General features: G+C 44.5%; 1 protein-coding gene across 3 annotated transcripts in view; it reads left to right on the top strand.

Annotated features, from left to right (window-relative positions):
* UBTD2 (ubiquitin domain containing 2) overlaps window positions 1–20,572 on the top strand; it is a 39,134-nt gene that overhangs the window by 4,757 nt on the left and 13,805 nt on the right. The window contains exon 1 of one of the 3 annotated variants that reach the window (XM_066342635.1): window positions 18,404–18,530. The exons of the other annotated variants lie outside the window; for them this stretch is intronic. The gene's annotated coding sequence lies outside the window, so the exon portion shown is untranslated. Of the gene's footprint in view, window positions 1–18,403; window positions 18,531–20,572 lie in introns of those variants that run through there. 3 annotated transcript variants of the gene reach the window in all.

Below are 20,572 nucleotides of genomic sequence, written 5' to 3'. Positions count from 1 at the left end.
GGGATAGATATGGAAAGACAGGCAGGAACGGCGAGAGAGATGAGAAGCATCAATTATCAGTTTTTCGTGCAACACCTTAGTTGTTCATTGATTGCTTTCTCATATGTGCCTTGACCATGGGCCTTCAGCAGACCGAGTAACCACTTGCACGAACCAGTGACCTTGTTTGTGTCCAGCTGGTGAGCTTTTGCTCAATCCAGATGAGCCCGTGCTCAAGCTGGTGACCTCTGGGTCTCGAACCTGGGTCTTCCACATCCCAGTCTGACGCTCTATCCACTGCGCCACTGCCCGGTCAGGCCAGTTTCTTTTTTTAGTTTCACTTTTTTTAAAAAATTGATGGGGTGGGGAGAGAAACATCGATTTGTTGTTTTACTTATTTATGCATTCATATATGGCCTGATTGGGGATTGAATTTGCAACCCTGGCATATTGGGATGATGCTCCAACCAGTGGAGCTACCCAGCCAGGGCTAGTTTTATTTTTAAAATTGTAGTAAAATACATAGAAAACTTGCCATATTAAACCCTTACCAGTAATATGGTTTACAGATATTTTCTCTATTTTGTAGGTTGTCTTTTAATTTTTTTTCTTTTTTTCAGATTTTCTTTATTGACTTTAGAGAGAGGAGAGAAAAAGCCTGGGGAGGGCGGGGAGGGGGAAGCATCAACTCATAGTATTTGCCTCTCGTACGTGCCTTGATGGGCAAGCCTAGGGTTGTGGACCTGCGACCCCGGCATTCCAGGTTGCCGTTTTATCCACTGTGCCACCATATATCAGGCTCTTTTCACTCTCTTCATGGTATCCTTTAATGCACAAAAGTTTTTAATTTTAATGAAGCACAGTTTATTTTTCCTTTTGTTGCCTGTACTTTTAGGTTTAGTTTTAAATATATATATATTAATTCTTTACCGACAGAGAAAGAATAAATCTATAACCAATAATTCACTTTTTTTTTTTACAAATCATTTAAAATTTACTGCATTCAGTTTGAATAGAAAGTTGTTTTAAGTTTATATTCTCTGTCTAATGAAAAAGTTGATTAGCAGTGAATAGTTTTTAAAAAGTTGACAAAGTTAATTTATAAACCCAGTTCAACTTCTTACACAAGCGATGATTGTTGTATTTTCTAGGGAAGAATTTTACAATCAATAAGCAATTAAATACCCACAATATGCCTAACTTTGTATTGGTTGCTGTTGTTCCAAAAAAAAAAAAAAGAAATCATGATCCTAGTTCTTGAGTATGTCAACATCACTTTTTAGGAAAGCATCATAGAATATGCACCCTTGAAACAACTATAAAACGCTATGTAAACGTATAAAAATACCGTCAGGTAAACTGTGAAAGTGCTGAAGGGATAAAGGTAAACAAAATGATCTCAACTGCTCACAGGTGTGAGGTAGGGTCCTTCACCCAGCAGCGTTAGCATAACCTGGGGGCCTGTTAGAAATGCCCAGTGTTGGGTCCCAGCCCAGCCCGCTCTGCCTCTTCACAGGTTCTCAGATGCTTCTCACAGACTTACGGTTTGAGAAGCACTGGCTGAGGACTGCGTACAGGGGGAAGAGACTAGAGTGGGGAACCTCTTAGGGGGAAGTGGCATGAGTTGTTTACTGGATATTGGGTTATAGAGGAGAAAAAAAGAAAATAATCCCATGTTTTTGAACCTGGATGACCAGGAATATTAAGGAGCCTTGGCAGGTTTGTGGGAATAAGAGCTTTCTGGGGACAGGCATTGTTCACCTTTCAGTGTGGTAAGAATTAGTTGACAGAATTTCTAAGTTGAAAGATTATTTAGGATGGTGCAGAAGGTGAGGTATGGTGGGACGCCTAGATCAGGGGTCTCAAACTCAACTCAGCATGTGGGCTGCAGAGCAAGATCACAGCTATTCGGCAGGCCGCACTAGGTCTACAAAAGGCAACTGTTACGCAACACTTTTCTCACTGCGGTTGAAAACAAAAAAAAATCAGTACAACAAGCACAATCGTACATGCAGTTTACTCAGTGTCACAAAACGACCAGAAACTGTAGTTCGCATCACAACTGCTGTTAACTAAGCTAATATCTAGCTAGGATGCTAGAGAAATGAAAAATACAAGTAGGCCCCTAGGCTTACTTAATTTTATCCAAAATATTTTGAACTTCGTGGATTAGTCTGTGGGCCGCACAAAATTGTTCGACGGGCCGCGAGTTTGAGACCCCTGGCCTAGATATTCAGGATTAGCAATATGGGTTTTGGAGTCACCTGGGCGAGGTTGGCTGAAGGTGTAAAAGTGAGTGATTGCTATAAGTAAGTGGAAAAAGAAGGAAAGTACGAAGAATTTAGTTATGAAAATTTCATAAAAGGGACGTCAGAGAAATGGCGGTGGGAAAGATACTCTGATCTCTCCCCTTAAAATTTCAACAATTGCCCTGGCCAGCTGGCTCAGTGGTAGAGCGTCGGCCTGGCATGCAGAGGTCCTGGGTTCGATTCCCGGCCAGGGAACACAGGAGAAGCGCCCATCAGCTTCTCCACCCCTCCCCCTCTCCTTCCTCTCTGTCTCTCTCTTCCCCTCCTGCAGCCAAGGCTCCATTGGAGCATAGATGGCCCGGGCGCTGGGGATGGCTCCTTGGCCTCTGCCCCAGGTGCTAGAGTGGCTCTGGTCACAACAGAGCGATGCCCCGGAGGGGCAGAGCATCGCCCCCTGGTGGGCGTGCCGGGTGGATCCCGGTCGGGTGCATGCGGGAGTCTGTCTGACTGTCTCTCCCCGTTTCCAGCTTCAGAAAAATACAAAAGAAAAAAAAAATTCAACAATTAAGCAACTAGAATGCAGTGAAGGAACTCCAGCTGGGATTGCAGGTGGGCCTGAAAATTTCATAAAAGATGGAGAAATAAGAAATCCCCTCTTAGGGCCTGACCATAGTAGGTGCTCAGTATACTGAATTTTCTTGAATTATTGGGAAACAGGAAAACAGGTCTGACTGTGAAACTGGTAGATCTGATGGTATTTGGAAAGACCATCCTTGTAATGTTGGAAAATAATTTGGTTGAATTTTTTATTCTAATACAGTGTTTGCAGAAATTTGAGCTGCAGTTGGTTACTCGTATCCTAAGACAAGATACACATCTTAGGCGTCCAGCCCCAGAGTATACCAGGAGCCCTTGTAGATTGAGGTTGGTGTACTTCAGAGAAGAACATTCTCTGAGACATGGACATTTTTCACCAAGAATATCTTGCATATCTCTTCCTCATAGATTTTCAATGTCCCGTATATTACTTCTACACATCGTCTAACTTGGTTGTTTATTGAATTTTCTTATGCTTCTACTCTTAGGGCTGTGCCTACAATAAAAAATCAAGCAGATTTGAGCAGGAGGAGGGCTGAAGATTTAGTCTCCTTTTATCTCTAGTGTGACAGAGGAAGTAAAATTCTTTCATATTTTCTGGGTTGGTGAGCTCGGGCTTTAAGAGAGGGGTACATAAAATTTCGTACCAATTGGAGAGAGGCATTCTGTGAAATAGGCATTTACTAGATGTAAAGGAGAGAGTGGCTAAAAAAATAATATAGAATAATAAATTTTAAAAAAAGAGAGGGTGGCTGATTTTACTAGGATGGAGTTGAGGGGAGCAGACGAAAGGAAAGCAGGTCGCGAGTAGGTGTGGGTTGGAAATGCAGTGCTGCTGTGGGTGGTGGGGCGGTAGGTGTGAGAGCTGAGTTGAGGTTCGGGAAGCTTGAGTTGACACTGCTGGGATATGTGGAAAACTGAACTCTCATTTGGGAAGACATTTAAGCACTTGAGTTTACATTAAAAATTGATGTGGGAGGTTGTGGTCCTAATTAGTTACCTTCCATTGGACTAGTCCTGTTCTGTTTTTAATTTTCTACCAAAAATTTTTTTTGACAGAGTAAGTTGAAGCGAGGGACAGATGGGGACAGACAGACAGGAAGGGAGAGAAGTGAGAAGCATCAATTCTTCATTGCGGCACCTTCATTGTTCATTGATTGCTTTCTCATATGTGCCTTGACCCCGGGGGCTACAGCAGAGAAGAGTGACCCCTTGCTCAAGACAGCGACCTTGAGCTTCAAGCCAGCAACCTTTGGGCTCAAGCCAGTGACCATGGGATCATGTCTATGATCCCATGCTCAAGCTGGTGAGCCTGTGCTCACGCCTGTGACCTCGGGATTTCGAACCTGGGTCCTCCGCATCCCAGTCCTACACTGTACAGTGCGCCACCACCTGGTCAGGCTCTACCAAAAAATTGGTACTCCTTTTTTTTCCTATATTTTGTATAAATGTTCTATATAACTGTTTATATTTGTATATTTTCTATTGTTTTATATTTTCAACATAAAGGGTTGAAATTGTTTCCTAGTTAAGATTATCTTGGAATTTTGCTGGCGAGGCATTTTTCACACAGATTCATATTGTGGATATTAGATGTGTGTGTTTTTTCCATCTCTGATTTTTGTTATGTGTCAGTTTCTAGTGCTCTATACTATGGACAGAAGCTTTAAGCCAGGGGTCTCAAACTCGGGCCCGCAGGCCGCATGCAGCCCGCCCACCAATTTTGTGCGGCCCGCAGACTGGCCCACAGACTGGCCCGCAGACTGGCCCGCAGACTGGCCCGCAGACTAATCCACGAAGTTTGATTAGTCTGCGGGCCGCGAGTTTGAGACCCCTGCTTTAAGCCATTAGAAATGATGGGCATCTTCATTCCTCTGATTTTTAATAGCTCTCGTCTATAACTCCTCTCTCATGGAGAAATTTTCATAGATATAATTTATATTAAAATCTGATTTTCTTGCTGTAAATGCGAAACTTGGGCAGCACCTAGTGAGTAGTACTGCACTCAGGTGAGTCTTCTAATGAGAATGATTATTGAGTGTTAATCACTAGTAATAAGGAACTTTTTTGCCTTTATATTAATGATTAGTTATCTCGTGGTTTTTGGCCAAAATACATTCTTCTCTCATTACAAGAAAGCAGTAGGTTGATTTTGGTAAGCAATATGATCATATAAATTGGGCATGATGATCAGTTCACTAATGTAGTGATTCTCTCATTTTTCCTTACTGCAGACCACCTGAATGGTTTGTCTTCTTTCGGTGGACCACTGCCCCTGGTTCTCCTGCTGCCCCTCACCATCCCCACCTGGCTTTCTGCTTCTGCTTATTGGGTAGTACTAGGCCACCAGCAAGCTCCTCATGATTCACTGGTAGTTCAAGGACCGTAGGTTGAGACTTGACAAACGCATATGTACTTAAAGATGCATGTGTGTTGCCCTGGCCGGTTGGCTCAGTGGTAGAGCGTCAGCCTGGTGTGCAGAAGTCCCGGGTTCGATTCCCGGCCAGGGCACACAGGAGAAGTGCCCATTTGCTTCTCCACCCCTCCCCCTCTCCTTCCTCTCTGTCTCTCTCTTCCCCTCCCACAGCCGAGGCTCCATTGGAGCAAAGATGGCCCGGGCGCTGGGGATGGCTCCTTGGCCTCTGCCCCAGGCGCTAGAGTGGCTCTGGTTGCAACAGAGCGACCCCCTGGATGGGCAGATCATCGCCCCCTGGTGGGCAGAGCATCACCCCTGGTGGGCGTGCCGGGTGGATCCCGGTCGGGCGCATGCGGGAGTCTGTCTGACTGTCTCTCCCCGTTTCCAGCTTCAGAAAAATACAAAAAAAAAAAAAAAAAAAAAGCATGTGTGTTGGCCAAGAACAATCAGCATGTATTCATCTTGCATCAGCTACTGTGACTTGCAGTCAGCAAAAACCAAGTTTGTTTATGAATATATTCCATTCATATATCGAACCGAGAGGTTAAATATTGCCTGAATATATGTTGAGTGTTGTAATGCCATGTTTTTGCATGTTGCAATAGAACTTTCAGAAGTTTCCGTTATAGTTCTGTTTTCAGCCATGAAACATCTGTTGGAGTTAGATGTCTAAGAAAAAGTATTTATGTGTGAAAATCATTTGAAATGAATTTTGCTTGTGTAGGGCCTTAATGGTATGTATTTCCTGAAGGCTTGACTAAGTAATGAATTAGTAAATTTTGGGATTCTCTGATTCAGTTCTTACCCTCACAGGCAACCCTACAGATAATTTTTTTGCTTTTAATGTAATTGGCTTGTAGGTATAAGCAGTCAGACTACTACTTTGCATTGGTTCAGATAGTTGCCAGATTGTGCCGTGTGATGAGAGTAACAAGTAGTCCAGATCATTTAGGTTATGAATCTGCTTCATGATAAACCATCACTCAGGGCAAGCACTTTTATTTTAGGTGAATTAAGATGGCTCTTCTGACACTTTGAAAAACAGCCAGCCTCCATTGTATCAGACTTCAGCTCTGTGAAATCAGATAGTTTGTGGTCTAATGGAGGAATCATACATTTAAATAACTAGGAAAAGTTTTATGTCTCCATAGCAATGCAAAAAGCAGCATGGAAGTTGAAGGAATAGTGGGGAGCAGAGCCAGAAGGCTTCTCTGAAGAGGTGGCGTGAGAGGTGGCATTGAAAGAGGAGTAGATGGAAAAAAGGTAGAAGGATATTCATATGCAGAGGAAGTTACTGCTATAAAAATATGAAAAAAATGGCATTTGGGGGACTAGCAAGTAGCTTGTGGAGCGGATAGGTAAAATGTGAAGTTATTAAGGTATGTGGTCAAGTTTTGGATGGTATAATTACCATAATTAATAGACCAGTTGTGAGACAATATTATAGGTGATACTGGTTAAGTGCTTTAAAAAATATATATGTTTGCTTTTTGTGCATCTAAGAAACTAATTCCCATTTATTGCTGCATTCTGAGGTTATTTTATATAAATTTCTGATGTTAACAGTCTTTAACAGATCTTTATTCTTTTGTAATTTTAATGGATTGTCACACATTAAGCATAAAAATTGTATTCAACATTTTTACATGCACATGGATGTGTTTGTCCTATTAGTCTTTGTCTTTTGGGTCCTAGTTTTCTGGCATATGGAAGGAGTTTGGGTAACATTCTGCAGACCTGCCTGAGGTGTTTTTTTTTTTAAGATTTTATTTAGAGAGGAGAGAGAGAGAAAGGGAGATAAGAGCAGAAGCATCAGCTCATAGTCATCTCTTGAATGTGCCTTGATTGGGCAAGCCTGGGGTTTTGAACTGGCAACCTCAGCATTCTAGGTCAATGTTGTAACCACTGCGCCATCATAGGTCAGGCAGACCTACCTGAGTTTTAACCTCTATTGAGAAAAGGCCTGCATTAGCTGTGCTACTTAGGGCTCAGTGCTTACCATTGTTGAAAAAAGAGAATGGGTTATATCTAATTCTTTTTTTTGACACATTTTTTTAGTGCTCTTTTTCAAGTATATTGAGAACTTTTTCCAGTTCTTTTCTCCTAACTTTCAACACTGGGATAACCTTTCATTACTGAATAAGTCTGAGACTTTTTGTAATTTTCCCACCCATAAATAATTCTGTCATCCTCTACTTCCTTAGGACTATTCAGAGTACCTATTCCCCTTCCATCCCCTGGCAGACAGCAGTTACTCTTTTATTGAGGAATAATTGACAGATATAATTGTATATACTACGTAAAGTGTACATTATGATTTAATAATAGCTTTTCAGTTATTTAAGCTTTACAAATATAATTATATAATTAACAAATATGTGAGAAGAACTATGATTGTGATATGTTTTTTGTTGTAATTTTTGGTTTTTAAAATTTTTCACATACTTTTTCTTAATTCTTATGAGAAGGACTGTTTGACTTTTAAGGAAGGCTGATATTAATATCACCATATTACAGGGGAGGAAACTGAGGCCTAGAGAAGTATTGATCTGAATAAGGGCTATAAAGAGTAGCCTAGGCTGTAAGCTCTGTCTTCTGTTTTCTGATCCAGTGTTCTCTCCACAGATGGGAAGGGGTTTGCTTGACTTTTCTTTCCTTACAGCAGAAGTGTGTGTGTTTTCTTTTTTTTTTTCTTTTTTTTTTTCTTTCTGAAGCAAACAGGGAGAGACAGTCAGACAGACTCCCGCATGCGCCCGACCGGGATCCACCCGGCATGCCCACCAGGGGCTACACTCTGCCCACCAGGGGGCGATGCTCTGCCCATCCTGGGCGTCGCCATGTTGCGACCAGAGCCACTCTAGCGCCTTGGGCAGAGGCCACAGAGCCATCCCCAGTGCCCGGGCCATCTTTGCTCCAATGGAGCCTTGGCTGCGGGAGGGGAAGAGAGAGACAGAGAGGAAAGCGCGGCGGAGGGGTGGAGAAGCAAATGGGCGCTTCTCCTGTGTGCCCTGGCCGGGAATTGAACCCGGGTCCTCCGCACGCTAGGCCGACGCTCTACCGCTGAGCCAACCGGCCAGGGCCTGTGTGTGTTTTCTTTCGTGGCAGTAAACGCGGTTGAGCTGAGTAGGACGTAGTTCATAAGGACTTTTTGTGTTCATACAGAATGGAGATAGCAGCAGTAAAAAATGAGGCGGGGCCTGATCTGTGGTGGCGCAGTGGATAAAACGTCGACCTGGAAATGCTAAGGTCGCCGGTTCGAAATCCTGGGCTTGCCTGGTCAAGGCACATATGGGAGTTGATGCTTCCTGCTCCTCCCCCCTTTCTCTATCTCTCTCCTCTCTCTCTCTCTCCCTCTCCTTTCTAAAATGAATAAATAAAATAAAAAGCCCTGGCCGGTTGGCTCAGCGGTAGAGCGTCGGCCTAGCGTGTGGAGGACCCGGGTTCGATTCCCGGTCAGGGCACACAGGAGAAGCGCCCATTTGCTTCTCCACCCCTCCGCCGCACTTTCCTCTCTGTCTCTCTCTTCCCCTCCCGCAGCCAAGGCTCCATTGGAGCAAAGATGGCCCGGGCGCTGGGGGTGGCTCTGTGGCCTCTGCCTCAGGCACTAGAGTGGCTCTGGTCGCAACATGGCGACGCCCAGGATGGGCAGAGCATCGCCCCCTGGTGGGCAGAGCGTCGCCCCATAGTGGGCGTGCCGGGTGGATCCTGGTCGGGCGCATGCGGGAGTCTGTCTGACTGTCTCTCCCTCTTTCCAGCTTCAGAAAAATGAAAAAAAATAGATAAATAAAAAAAATAAAAATAAAAAGGGTTGCCCTGGCCGGTTGGCTCAGTGGTAGAGCGTCGGCCTGGCATGCAGAAGTCCCGGGTTCGATTCCCGGCCAGGGAACACAGGAGAAGCTCCCATCTGCTTCTCCACCCCTCCCCCTCTCCTTCCTCTCTGTCTCTCTCTTCTCCTCCCGCAGCGAGGCTCCATTGGAGCAAAGATGGCCCGGGCGCTGGGGATGGCTCCTTGGCCTCTGCCCCAGGCGACTGAGCGACGCCCCCTGGTGGGCAGAGCATCGCCCTCTGGTGGTCGTGCCGGGTGGATCCCAGTCGGGTGCATGCGGGAGTCTGTCTGACTGTCTCTTCCCATTTCCAGCTTCAGAAAAATACAAAAAAAAAAAAAAAAAAAAGGCGGGTAGTCGTCTTTGATCTCAGTCAACAAATTATGTTGCATTTCACAAGATAAAAATTTTGAACCGAGATCTTAATTATCTAACTGGAGCAAATGCACAAAAGTAATATTGCTCATCTTCTTTTGTGTCCCTTTACTCGGTTATCTTTTTTCATCGTTACCTCTGCTGTCTCTCCCAGACTGAATGTTTTCATCTTAAAACCCAGTTTATTTAAGCTTGACTTGAATTAGCAGTTGAACTTTGTGGGGAAACAAGTTTTCTTGTGGTCTTTAAAGGGCAAGGGAAGAGGGCTTTGTCTCCTCGGGAGAGCTTCGTGAAGTTTTTCTAGGCCTGTGCTCCTAAGCCACACTGAGGGGAGTATAGAAAAATCCAGTTGTCTCATGTCATAAAGTGATGATTGCCTGAGGGACGAGTTGGAGATCGTATGGACTCCTCTCTGATTTATATAGCTGGTCATTAAAGGACGGGGATCAGAACCCAGAAGGGAGTGTCTGCACTTCCAGTGTCAGCATTTGGACCCACCTCCTGTTTTATAGCAGATTGAAGGAGCCGAGAACCTCTCCCTTCTGGAGTGCCTCACTCAGAAGCGGGACGGGATGGGGAACGTATCATGGTCCCGTAACATGGTTTCATTATAATAGCTTGTGCTTTTTCTGGCAGTCACCGATAATAAATTTCTGCCTTGGACTTCACTTACCCTGGGGAAAAGTTTTTTTTTTTTGTATTTTTCTGAAGCTGGAAATGGCAAGAGACAGTCAGACAGACTCCCGCATGCGCCCGACCGGGATCCATCCGGCACGCCCACCAGGGGGCGACGCTCTGCCCACCAGGGGGCGATGCTCTGCCCCTCCGGGGCGTTGCTCTGTCGCGACCAGAGCCACTCCAGCACCTGGGGCAGAGGCCAAGGAGCCATCCCCAGCGCCCGGGCCATCTTGCCTCCAATGGAGCCTCGCTGCGGGAGGGGAAGAGAGAGACAGAGAGGAAGGAGAGGGGGAGGGGTGAAGAAGGAGATGGGCGCTTCTCCTGTGTGCCCTGGCCGGGAATCGAACCCGGGACTTCTGCACGCCAGGCTGACGCTCTACCACTGAGCCAACCGGCCAGGGCTGGGAAAAGTTTTTTAACTTAATGATGATTAAAAACTTTTGGGCCTTTGATCATTGTTGAGTTGCCAAAATTTAACACACAAGTTCTATTTGAACAGACTCCTCTGTGAATGTGACTTTTGCTGCTGTGGGTTTGTGATGGTCACACCATGTCACAGATGATGACTCTTGTCCTAGTGACTCAGAATAGTTTATATGCCCTTTAAATTCTCAGAATTTTCAAGTGGAAAAGTGAGGTGTGCCACTACATATAACAAATAGGGCCTGACCAGGTGGTGGCGCAGTGGATAGAGCATTGGACTGGGATGCGGAAGGTCCCAGGTTCGAGACCCCGAGGTCGCCAGCTTGAGCGCGGGCTCATCTGGCTTGAGCAAAGAGCTCACCAGCTTGGACCCAAGGTCGCTGACTCCAGCAGGAGGTTACTCGGTCTGCTGAAGGCCTGCAGTCAGGGCACATGTGAGAAAGCAAGCAATGAACAACTAAGAAGTCACAACGCACAACGAGAAACTGATGATTGATGCTTCTCGTCTCTCTCCGTTCCTGTCTGTCCCTGTCTATCTCTGCCTCTGTAAAAACAAACAAACAAACAAAAAACAAATAAGACGTATTGAAAAGTAACCTGAGAAACAAAATGATACCCAACACTTCTGGAGTGAACATTGAATTCTTACAACACTTAAGTTGTAACAGGAGCTCTGAGAATGGGGAGAATTGCTTATCTGTTATTGAATGAAATGTAATACTCTTGGAAGCAAGATGGAGACTGCATTGATCCATCATGGGATAGAAAACAGGTTCTTGTGCTTGTTTGTATGTTTGTTTTCTACATACCAAGGGCAAGTGTACTGACTAGAAGTTACAATGTAACTGCAGAATGCAAGCAAATGATTAACATTTTCCCCTTTTTTTTTGGGGGGGGGGTGCTGCTTTGGCTCCCTGGGAAGTCAGAGAAAAGGGGGCCTTGGAGAGGTTCAGGGATTTAGCCCGGGACTCGCTGCAACTCCCATTGCTCCCCTGGTTGCAAGTCTGGGAGGATCGCTTAGCAGGGGTCCCCAAACTTTTTACACAGGGTGCCAGTTCACTGTCCCTCAGACTATTGGAGGGCCGCCACATACAAGTGCTCCTCTCACTGACCACTAATGAAAGAGGTGCCCCTTCCAGAAGTGTGTCGGGGGGGGGGGGGGAGGCTGGATAAATGGCCTCAGGAGACCACGGTTTGGGGACGCCTGGCTTAGAGTTTAGGAGATGCACGCCTGTGGGGGAAGGGGAGGGAGAAGGGAAGGGTGCCCGCATGCTCCTGGGAGAGAGAGCAAGCTCGTTAAGCATTTTATTTTATTTTTATTTAAAAATTTGAATGAATTTATTGATTTCTGAGAGAGAGCAGGGGGGAGAAAGAGACAAAACTTTGATCTGGTCCTGTATGTGCCCTGACCGGAGATCAAACCCGCACACTGTGTATTGGCACAGTGCTCTAACCAACCAAGCTATCAGGCCAGGGCCTTCTGTAATTGCTTTTTGGGTTTTTTAAAATTGATTTTTAGAGAGAGGAGAGAGATAAGAGAGAAAGAAGGAAGAAAAGCAGGAAGTAGTAGTAGTTGCTTCCTGCATGTGCCTTGACTGGGAAGCCCGGGGTTTCAAACTGGGACCTCAGCATCCCAGGTCAACGCTTCATCCACTGTGCCACCAGGGGGCAGGCCCTGTAATTTTAATAAATGGATGGTAAATAGGGACAGAGCTTAATTTCATTGTTGTAGTAGTAGTTGCTTCCTGCATGTGCCTTGACTGGGAAGCCCGGGGTTTCAAACTGGGACCTCAGCATCCCAGGTCAACGCTTCATCCACTGTGCCACCAGGGGGCAGGCCCCGTAATTTTAATAAATGGATGGTAAATAGGGACAGAGCTTAATTTCATTGTTAAAGGTAGGTTTTTAAATTTGGGACAAGGATGAATCTGAAAGTCTTATGTGTGGGAAGTTATCAGAGGGAGGAAAGTAAGTTTTCAAATGAAGCATGAGGGAGGTTAAAGAAGATACTGGGATGATGCTCTAACCAGTTGAGCTACCTGGCCAGGGCCTTACCTGTTCCTAAAAACAGAGGGCTTTGACTGCTTTTGGAAACCTATTAAGGAGAAGCACGTGGCAGATGAACAAAATTTCAAGTAAAATGTGTTTACTCACATTTTTGCCAGGCTCTTAAACATGAGAATTTCTCAAGCAAAGGAGGCTTTTCAGATTGAAAAGGGAGACCCCCTTGAATAGAGAAACTTACGGACTGCCAGTGGCGTTCCTGCCCTTGGCAGGGTTGGGACCAACCAGCATGATTTCTGTGATTGGTATGTGCTGGAAAATCGTGTTGTTTCAGCACTTAGGATCAATGCCACCATGTATGCCATGCTAAGCACTGGGTCACGCCTTTGAAACCCCATGGGGCCCCAAGACCTTACAGGTGGAGTGATCATCCAGTTTTGCTTTGGGAGGGTAGGTAAAAGTCTGGGACTATGTTGAAAAGTCTAGTAATTTTTATTTATTTTTTGAGAACAAGGGAGAGAAGGAGAGACAAGAAGGGAGAGAAATGAGAAACATCAAGTGATAGCTGTGGCACTTTAGTTGTTCCTTGATTGCTTCTCATGTGCCTTGACTGGGGGCTCCAGCCGAGCCAGCAGCCATGGGATCGTGTCTGATCCTGCGCACTCAAGCTGGCGACCTTGGTTTCAAACCTGGGACTTCAGTGGCCCAGGTTGATGCTCTATCCACTGCGCCACCACTCCTCAGGCTATTCTGGTAACCTTTTTTTGGCTTTATTTATTTATTTTTTGTGACAGAGACAGAGGGACAGATACAGACAGACAGGAAGGGAGAGAAATGAGAAGCATCAATTTTTCGTTGCGGCACCTTAGTTGTTCATTGATTGTTTTCTCATCTGTGCCTTGACTGGGGGACTACAGCAGACCGAGTGACCCCTTGCTCAAGCCAGCGACCTTGGGCTCAAGCTGGCGACCTTGGGGCCTCGAACTTGGGTCCGACACTCTATCTTCTGCACCACCACCTGGTCAGGCTATTCTGGTAACTCTTAAAGCCATGAGGTACTCTAGTTCTAGTGGCTAAGAATATGAACTTTGGAGTTAGTCAGTCTGGGTTTGAATCCCATCTATATTATTTAGCTGTCTGATCTTTGGGAGATTTTAAAAAATCTTAATTTTAGAGCATTTTTATTTTTACCTGCATTTAACAGACATTTATGTGTTGTTTTTTATATGTTAGGCACTGATCTAATTGTGTGATAAGCATTACCTCATTAAATTTTGTATCCTATCAATAGATATTATTGTTATCTCCCTTACCCTCTCCCCCAGGAGGTACTTGACCTTTTTAAGTTTGTTTCCTCCCCTGGCAGATGGGTCCATTGATTGGATCATTGTCCTGAATGCAAAGGTGGTGGATTCGGTCTCTGGTCAGGGTACATACAGGAACGGATGGATCTTTCTCTCTCAGTCTCTCTCCCTCTCTCTTTAAATAAATAAATTAAAAAAAAATTTTTAAGTTTCCTCATTTTACGATGGAGTTGAGTGGATTCAGTGGGACACTATATAGATGGCCCTCTGTATAGTGGGTAGACCAGGCGTGGCCAACAGTTTTTGCCCCCGGGCCAGATTAGAAAGAACTTTTTTCACAGGCCGGATGAAATATTAAAATTAAAAAATGTTAAATACAAAAACGATTCGTTTAAGTAAACAAAATTTTATTATGTAATTTATGAATAAATGTGAGTAAAAAATTTTAATATACAATATTATTTTAATAAATATTTTAATAAAAATATAATTACATACCGTATAAATATCCAAACTATCACAATCAATCAAGACAATATTTAATTAATATAATGAGTTTGAAGGGGTTATATCGCAAATAAAACAATTATTTCGTTTTACATACAGCCTGGACACGTTTTCAGTTATCAACTACAGCTATTGTCTATGCTACAATGCCACTTGATTCAGCACACTTGACCACAAAAATAACAAATTGTTGACCTTGGATGCGCACTGGCAAACTCCGCCTAAAAGAATGTGGGTTTCACATCACCGCTAAACGTCAAACAGTTCATATCGAGTACAGACGAGTACAAAAGTTGTAAATCTTTATAATGGAATTTTTTTAAAAAATAAAGAAGTATCGCAAATCCATTCGACCAATCATTGGAAGTTAACCCTAGATTAGTCACACACAGAATTCTTTTCCGCGTATCACTATCTTCTTACATATCTCGATTTCCAATAATCAAAGACGCTTCCGCTTCTGAGTAGCTGAGATTTTAAAGTAGCGGAGAATATTAAAAATTTAATCGCAGGCTGCATAAACTCATTATGCGGGCCAGATCCAACCCGCGAGCCGTATGTTGGCCAGGCCTGGGCTAGACCATAGTAATAGTAAGCATTCTTTGTTGATTATTATTTTTTCTGAGAAAAGCAACATTTTGTGGCAAATGGCTACCCTTTATCAATGATATGACAATCAGAGTGGTAGGGTCGTCCCTGTGAGGTCTTCTAAATGCTCACAGGAACATTCCTGAAGAGTTTTGAGTCAAGAGTCTAGTTCTCTCTAGACACAAACAGCACCCTTAACCGTAAGTGTGTTGGTTCTTTGGGAGGCCAAGTGGGGTTTAAGGCTAATACCGTAACCGCTGTCCCAAACACAAATCTGTATCCAAGGGATTGTCTATCAGAGGGTCACCGGTCTTTTTTCTGTTTTAAAACTTTTAATTTAATGATGTTTATTATCTAGCCTTATTCAGATTTATCCAGTTGTCCCAAAATGTCTTTTATAACTTTTTTCTCTACCATGTTTCAAAGTTCATGTTCTGTCTCATTTAGTATACTAATTCTCAACTGGGAACAGTTTTGCCCTCTGGGGTATAATATTTGGCACTGTCTGAAGATGTTTAAATTCTTTCCTTTATTCTTTGTATTTTCTATAAACAAGAAGGTTTACAAGTTTAAGTAGATTCAAGTTAAAACATTTTGGGTAACAATGCTTTGTGTTTGTTTTGTATACTTCATATTGCAGCACACTAGGAGGCTAAGTTTATCTATTGATGATCCTACCTTAATCACTTTTACAGGTTTGTAGAAGAGTGGTAGTTTTTTGTTTGTTTGTTTTTGTTACAGAGAGAGAGAGGCAGAAAGACAGGAAGGGAGAGAGATGAGACGCATCAATTCTTTGTTGCGGCACCTTCGTTGTTCTTTTTTTTTTTTTTTTTTTTTTGTATTTTTCCGAAGCTGGAAATGGGGAGAGACAGTCAGACAGACTCCCGCATGCGCCCGACCGACCGGGATCCACCTGGCACGCCCACCAGGGGGCGATGCTCTGCCCCTCCAGGGCGTTGCTCTGTCGTGACCAGAGCCACTCTAGCACCTGGGGCAGAGGCCAAGGAGCCATCCCCAGCGCCCGGGCCATCTCTGCTCCAATGGAGCCTCGGCTGCGGGAGGGGAGGAGAGAGACAGAGAGGAAGGAGAGGGGGAGGGGTGGAGAAGCAGATGGGCACTTCTCCTGTGTGCCCTGGCTGGGAATCGAACCCGGGACTTCTGCACGCCAGGCCGATGCTCTACCACTGAGCCAACCGGCCAGGGCCATCATTTTTTTTTTAATTATTTATTTATTCATTTTTAGAAAGCAGAGGGAGAGACAGAGAGAGAGAGAGAGGAGAGACAGAGAGAGAAGGGGGGAAGGAGCTGGAAGCATCAACTCCCATATGTGCCTTGACCAGGCAAGCCCAGGGTTTTGAACCGGCGACCTCAGCATTTCCAGGTTGAGGCTTTATCCACTGCGCCACCACAGGTCAGGCTTCGTTGTTCATTGATTGCTTCCTCATGTGTGCCTTGACGGGGGTTGGGGGTTGGCTACAGCAGAGTAAGTGACCCCTTGCTCAAGCTAGTGACCTTGGGCTTCAAGTCAGCAACCTTTGGGCTCAAACTCATGACCATGGGGCCCTGTCTATGATTCCACGTGGAAGCCAGCGACCCTGCACTCAAGCTGGTGAGCCCATGCTCAAGCCTGTGAGCTTGGGGTTTTGAACCTGGGTCCTCTGCATCCCGGTTTGACGCTTTCTCCACTGTGCCACCACCTGGTCAGGCAAAAGAGTGGTTCTTTTAAAAGGTTCTTTTAAATATGTCCTTCTTTCCTTTCTTTATTACTGGAGCTCTTCGGTAAGGAAGAGCCTTTCTTCTCTCATCTTCCCCTTTTAGTCATGGCTATCCTGTTTTCTTCAGAACTTCATTCTGTTCCCTTGATGTAAATATTCATATGCCTTACACATTTTTAATTGTAGTGGTTTCATAGTATGTTTTAATGCTTGTAGGCCAGCTCCCACGTTGTGCTTCTCAGAATTCTCTTAACTGTTCTTGCTTGTTTTTCCATGTGTGTATTTTTATATGCTTTTTTTAAGCACATGATTTTAATTGAGTGTATTCATCATCTGGAAGGCATTTGTAGAATTCTGTTAGATTTTTTGTGGAGGAGAGAAGTTCAGGGTCTCATCACCCTTTTTAAAATTGACTTTAGAGAGAGAAAGGAAGGAGAGAGATGAGAAATATCAACTCATAGTAGCTTCACTTTAGTTGTTCATTGATAGCTTCCCATATGTGCCTTGCCACTGGGGCCTCATGCTGAGCCAGTAACCACTTGCTCAAGGTGGCAACCTTTGGGCTCAACCCAGTGACCCTGGGATTATGTCAGTGATTCCATGCTCAAACTTGCGAGCCTATACTCAAGCTGGCAATCTCAGGGTTTTGAACTGTGGACCTCAGCATCCCAACTCCATGCTCTATCCACTGCGCCACCAGGGATCAGGCTCTGTGTGTATTTTATTTATTTATTTATTTATTTATTTATTTATTTATTTATTTATTTATTTTTCTGAAGCTGGAAACGGGGAGAGACAGTCAGACAGACTTACACATGCACCCGACCGGGATCCACCCGGCATTCCCACCAGGGGGCGACGCTCTGCCCCTCTGGGGCTTCGCTCTGTTGCGACCAGAGCCACTCTAGCGCCTGGGGCAGAGGCCAAGGAGCCATCCCCAGCGCCTGGGCCATCTTTGCTCCAATGGAGCCGTGCTGCAGGAGGGGAAGAGAGAGACAGAGAGGAAGGAGAGGGGGAGGGGTGGAGAAGCAGATTGGCGCTTCTCCTGTGTGCCCTGGCCGGGAATCGAACCCAGGACTTCCGCACACCAGGCCGACGCTCTACCACTGAGCCAACCGGCCAGGGCCTGTATGTATTTTAGAATCAATTCATCTAGCTTCAGAAAGTATTTAAAAAAATATTTTCATTGAAATTGTTAAATGTAGATATTAACATAAGAATTGACATTTTTATAATGTTAAAGTCCAAGTACAAGAGATGTCTTTTTTTTTTTTAAGCTAGAGAGACAGAGGGAAAGGGACAGACAGGAACAGACAGACAGGAAGGTAGAGAGATGAGAAACATCAGTTCTTCGTTGCGGCACCTTAGTTCATTGATTGCTTTCTCATATGTTCCTTGACCGGGGGTGGGGATGGGGGTGCCACAGCAGAGTGAGTGAGCCCTTGCTTAAGCCTGAGACCTTGGGCTCAAGCTGGTGAGCCCATGCTCAAGCCGGATGAGCCCACATTCAAGCCGGCGACCTTGGGATTTCGAACCGGGATCCCCTGCATCCCAGTCTGATGCTCTAACCAATGTGCCACCCACTGGTCAGGCGAGATGTCTTCATTTTATTTGAGTCTAACTTTTGCAACTTTCAGGAGTTTGATATATGTTTCCTGATATAGGTGTTGCATTACATTTTATATCCTGATACCATATTTATTTCTCTTATAGATTTGATGGGGTTAAGGAACTGGTGCTGCTTGCTTGACTTTTCCTTTGTCCAGTCAGATATTCCATTGGTTATAATGAAGCTGAGGAAAGATGGACCAGTGCTACTAGAAAAAACTCAACACATGTTTTATTATGCGGGACCCTTTGTGATTGATTGGGTATGTAAATGAAAACACATTTCTCAGTCCAGGAAAGGGTAAGACGTGGAGTGCTCTACGGGAAAGAGGACCCTGGACTTTGAATCTAGTGATAGGGTCAGTGTTCTACTCCTTTTCATCTTGAGCAAGTCTTCTATCCTTGGTAGCTGTTGCTCCTTTCCATACAGCAGTGAGGCTGGCACGTATCTAAGGGCTCCTCCACCTTCAAACCTCAGACAGTACAGAGGGTATGGGTATGATACCACCTGGTGGCAGGTTAATGCTCTTAATTTAGGCATTTTAGTTCCTTACTCCCATTTTTATTTTGGCAGTTCATTGCTTTAGATAGCAGGAATGTATGTATTATGTATGTATGCATATATAGTGCATTCTAAATTTACATGAGAAGAAAATATTTTACAAGCACCCTTTTAGGCTAGCACAATCTGTTATGGGATGGTTTTGTAGGATCTATTCTTAACTTGAGTGACAGGAAAATTTCCCTTTCATTTTCATGATCTTAAGACTCATTTTTTCATATAGGACTGTTTTTACAGCAGTCATAGTCCTTACTCCTTTACAGTGTTCAGAATTCTTTGAAACAACATTTTTATTTATTTATTTATTTATTTGTATTGTTCTGAAGTTGGAAATGGGGAGGCAGTCAGACAGACTCCTGCATGCACCTGACCGGGATCCACCTGGCATGCCCACCAGGGGGCGATGCTCTGCCCATCTGGGGCGTCGCTCTGTTGCGACCAGAGCCATTCTAGCGCCTGAGGCAGAGGCCACAGAGCCATCCCCAGCGCCCAGGCCAACTTTGCTCCAGTGGAGCCTCGGCTGCAGGAGGGGAAGAGAGAGACAGAGAGGAAGGAGAGGGGGAGGGGTGGAGAGGCAGATGGGCACTTCTCCTGTGTGCCCTGGCCGGGAATCAAACCCGGGACTCCTGCACGCCAGGCCGACGCTCTACCACTGAGCCAACCGACCAAGGCCTTGAAACAACATTTTGTCCTTTGAGGATCCTCTCTTTAAATATTAACACACATACCCCCTCCCCCGTGGGCTGTTGTTTTAAGGAAACTGCCTCCAGTTTTCAGTCTGTTGAAGCTGTTATTCCTGGAGTCATATCTTGAAATTTACCATGTCCATACATTATGGCCTCTTGTTTCTTCATCTGAAGAGTCCATTTATTAAATCAGGGTCTTCAAAGATGGTCCAAAAATAGGAAAATGCTGATAAACATATTTCACTTTGGAAATCATTATTTTTATTCAAGGAAATGTTAAAACTAGTTTTTTGCAAAATGCATATAATTGTGGAGTAAAAATATTTAAGACTATATTGCTATTTAGATCTGAGAAGCAAGACTTTCTTGGTTTTTTTTCCATGTTAAAGCTACTTATTTGTCACAGTACGAAGAAATGTTGAAAGGTCATAAGGGAAGATGGGAGTAGATGAATGTGATTAAGAGGCTTCTGAGAAGGGGTGTTTTTGGCAACATTTTGAAAGTTAGTTGCCCTGGCTGGTGGCTCAGTGTATAGAGCATCGGCCTGGGGAATGGACTTCCTGGGTTTGATTCCCAGTCAGGGCACACAGAAGTGACATCTGCTTCTCCCCCTCTCCCTCTCCCCCTTCTCTCCCTCTTCCCCTCCTGCAGCCAATAACTCGATTGATTCGAGTGTGGCCCCAGACACTGAGGATAGCTCGGTTGGTCTAAGTGCATCAGCCTCAGGTGCTAAAGATAGCTCAGTGCTTGATCATTGGCCCTAGATGGGGTTGCCAGGTAGATCCTGGTCAGGGCACATGTGGGAGCTTGCCTCACTATCTCTCTTCCTCTCACCTTAAAAAAAAAAGTTAATGTTGCTTGATAGGAAAAAATTGTGATTTGTTTTTTAAATGTTTATTTTATTGATTTTAGAAAGAGGAAGGGAGAGAACGAGAGAGACAGGAACATTGATCTGTTACTATATATGCCCTTACCAGAAATTGAACCAGCAACCTCTGTGCTTCGTAATGATGTTCTAACCAACTGAGCTATCTGACCAGGGCAAAAAAAAGGTGTT

Source organism: Saccopteryx leptura, chromosome 6 (genome assembly GCF_036850995.1).
Source record: "Saccopteryx leptura isolate mSacLep1 chromosome 6, mSacLep1_pri_phased_curated, whole genome shotgun sequence".
NCBI classification, from domain to species: Eukaryota; Metazoa; Chordata; class Mammalia; order Chiroptera; family Emballonuridae; genus Saccopteryx; species Saccopteryx leptura.
Note: the sequence above shows the minus strand (reverse complement) of the source record. Positions and strands in the feature narration are given on the sequence as shown.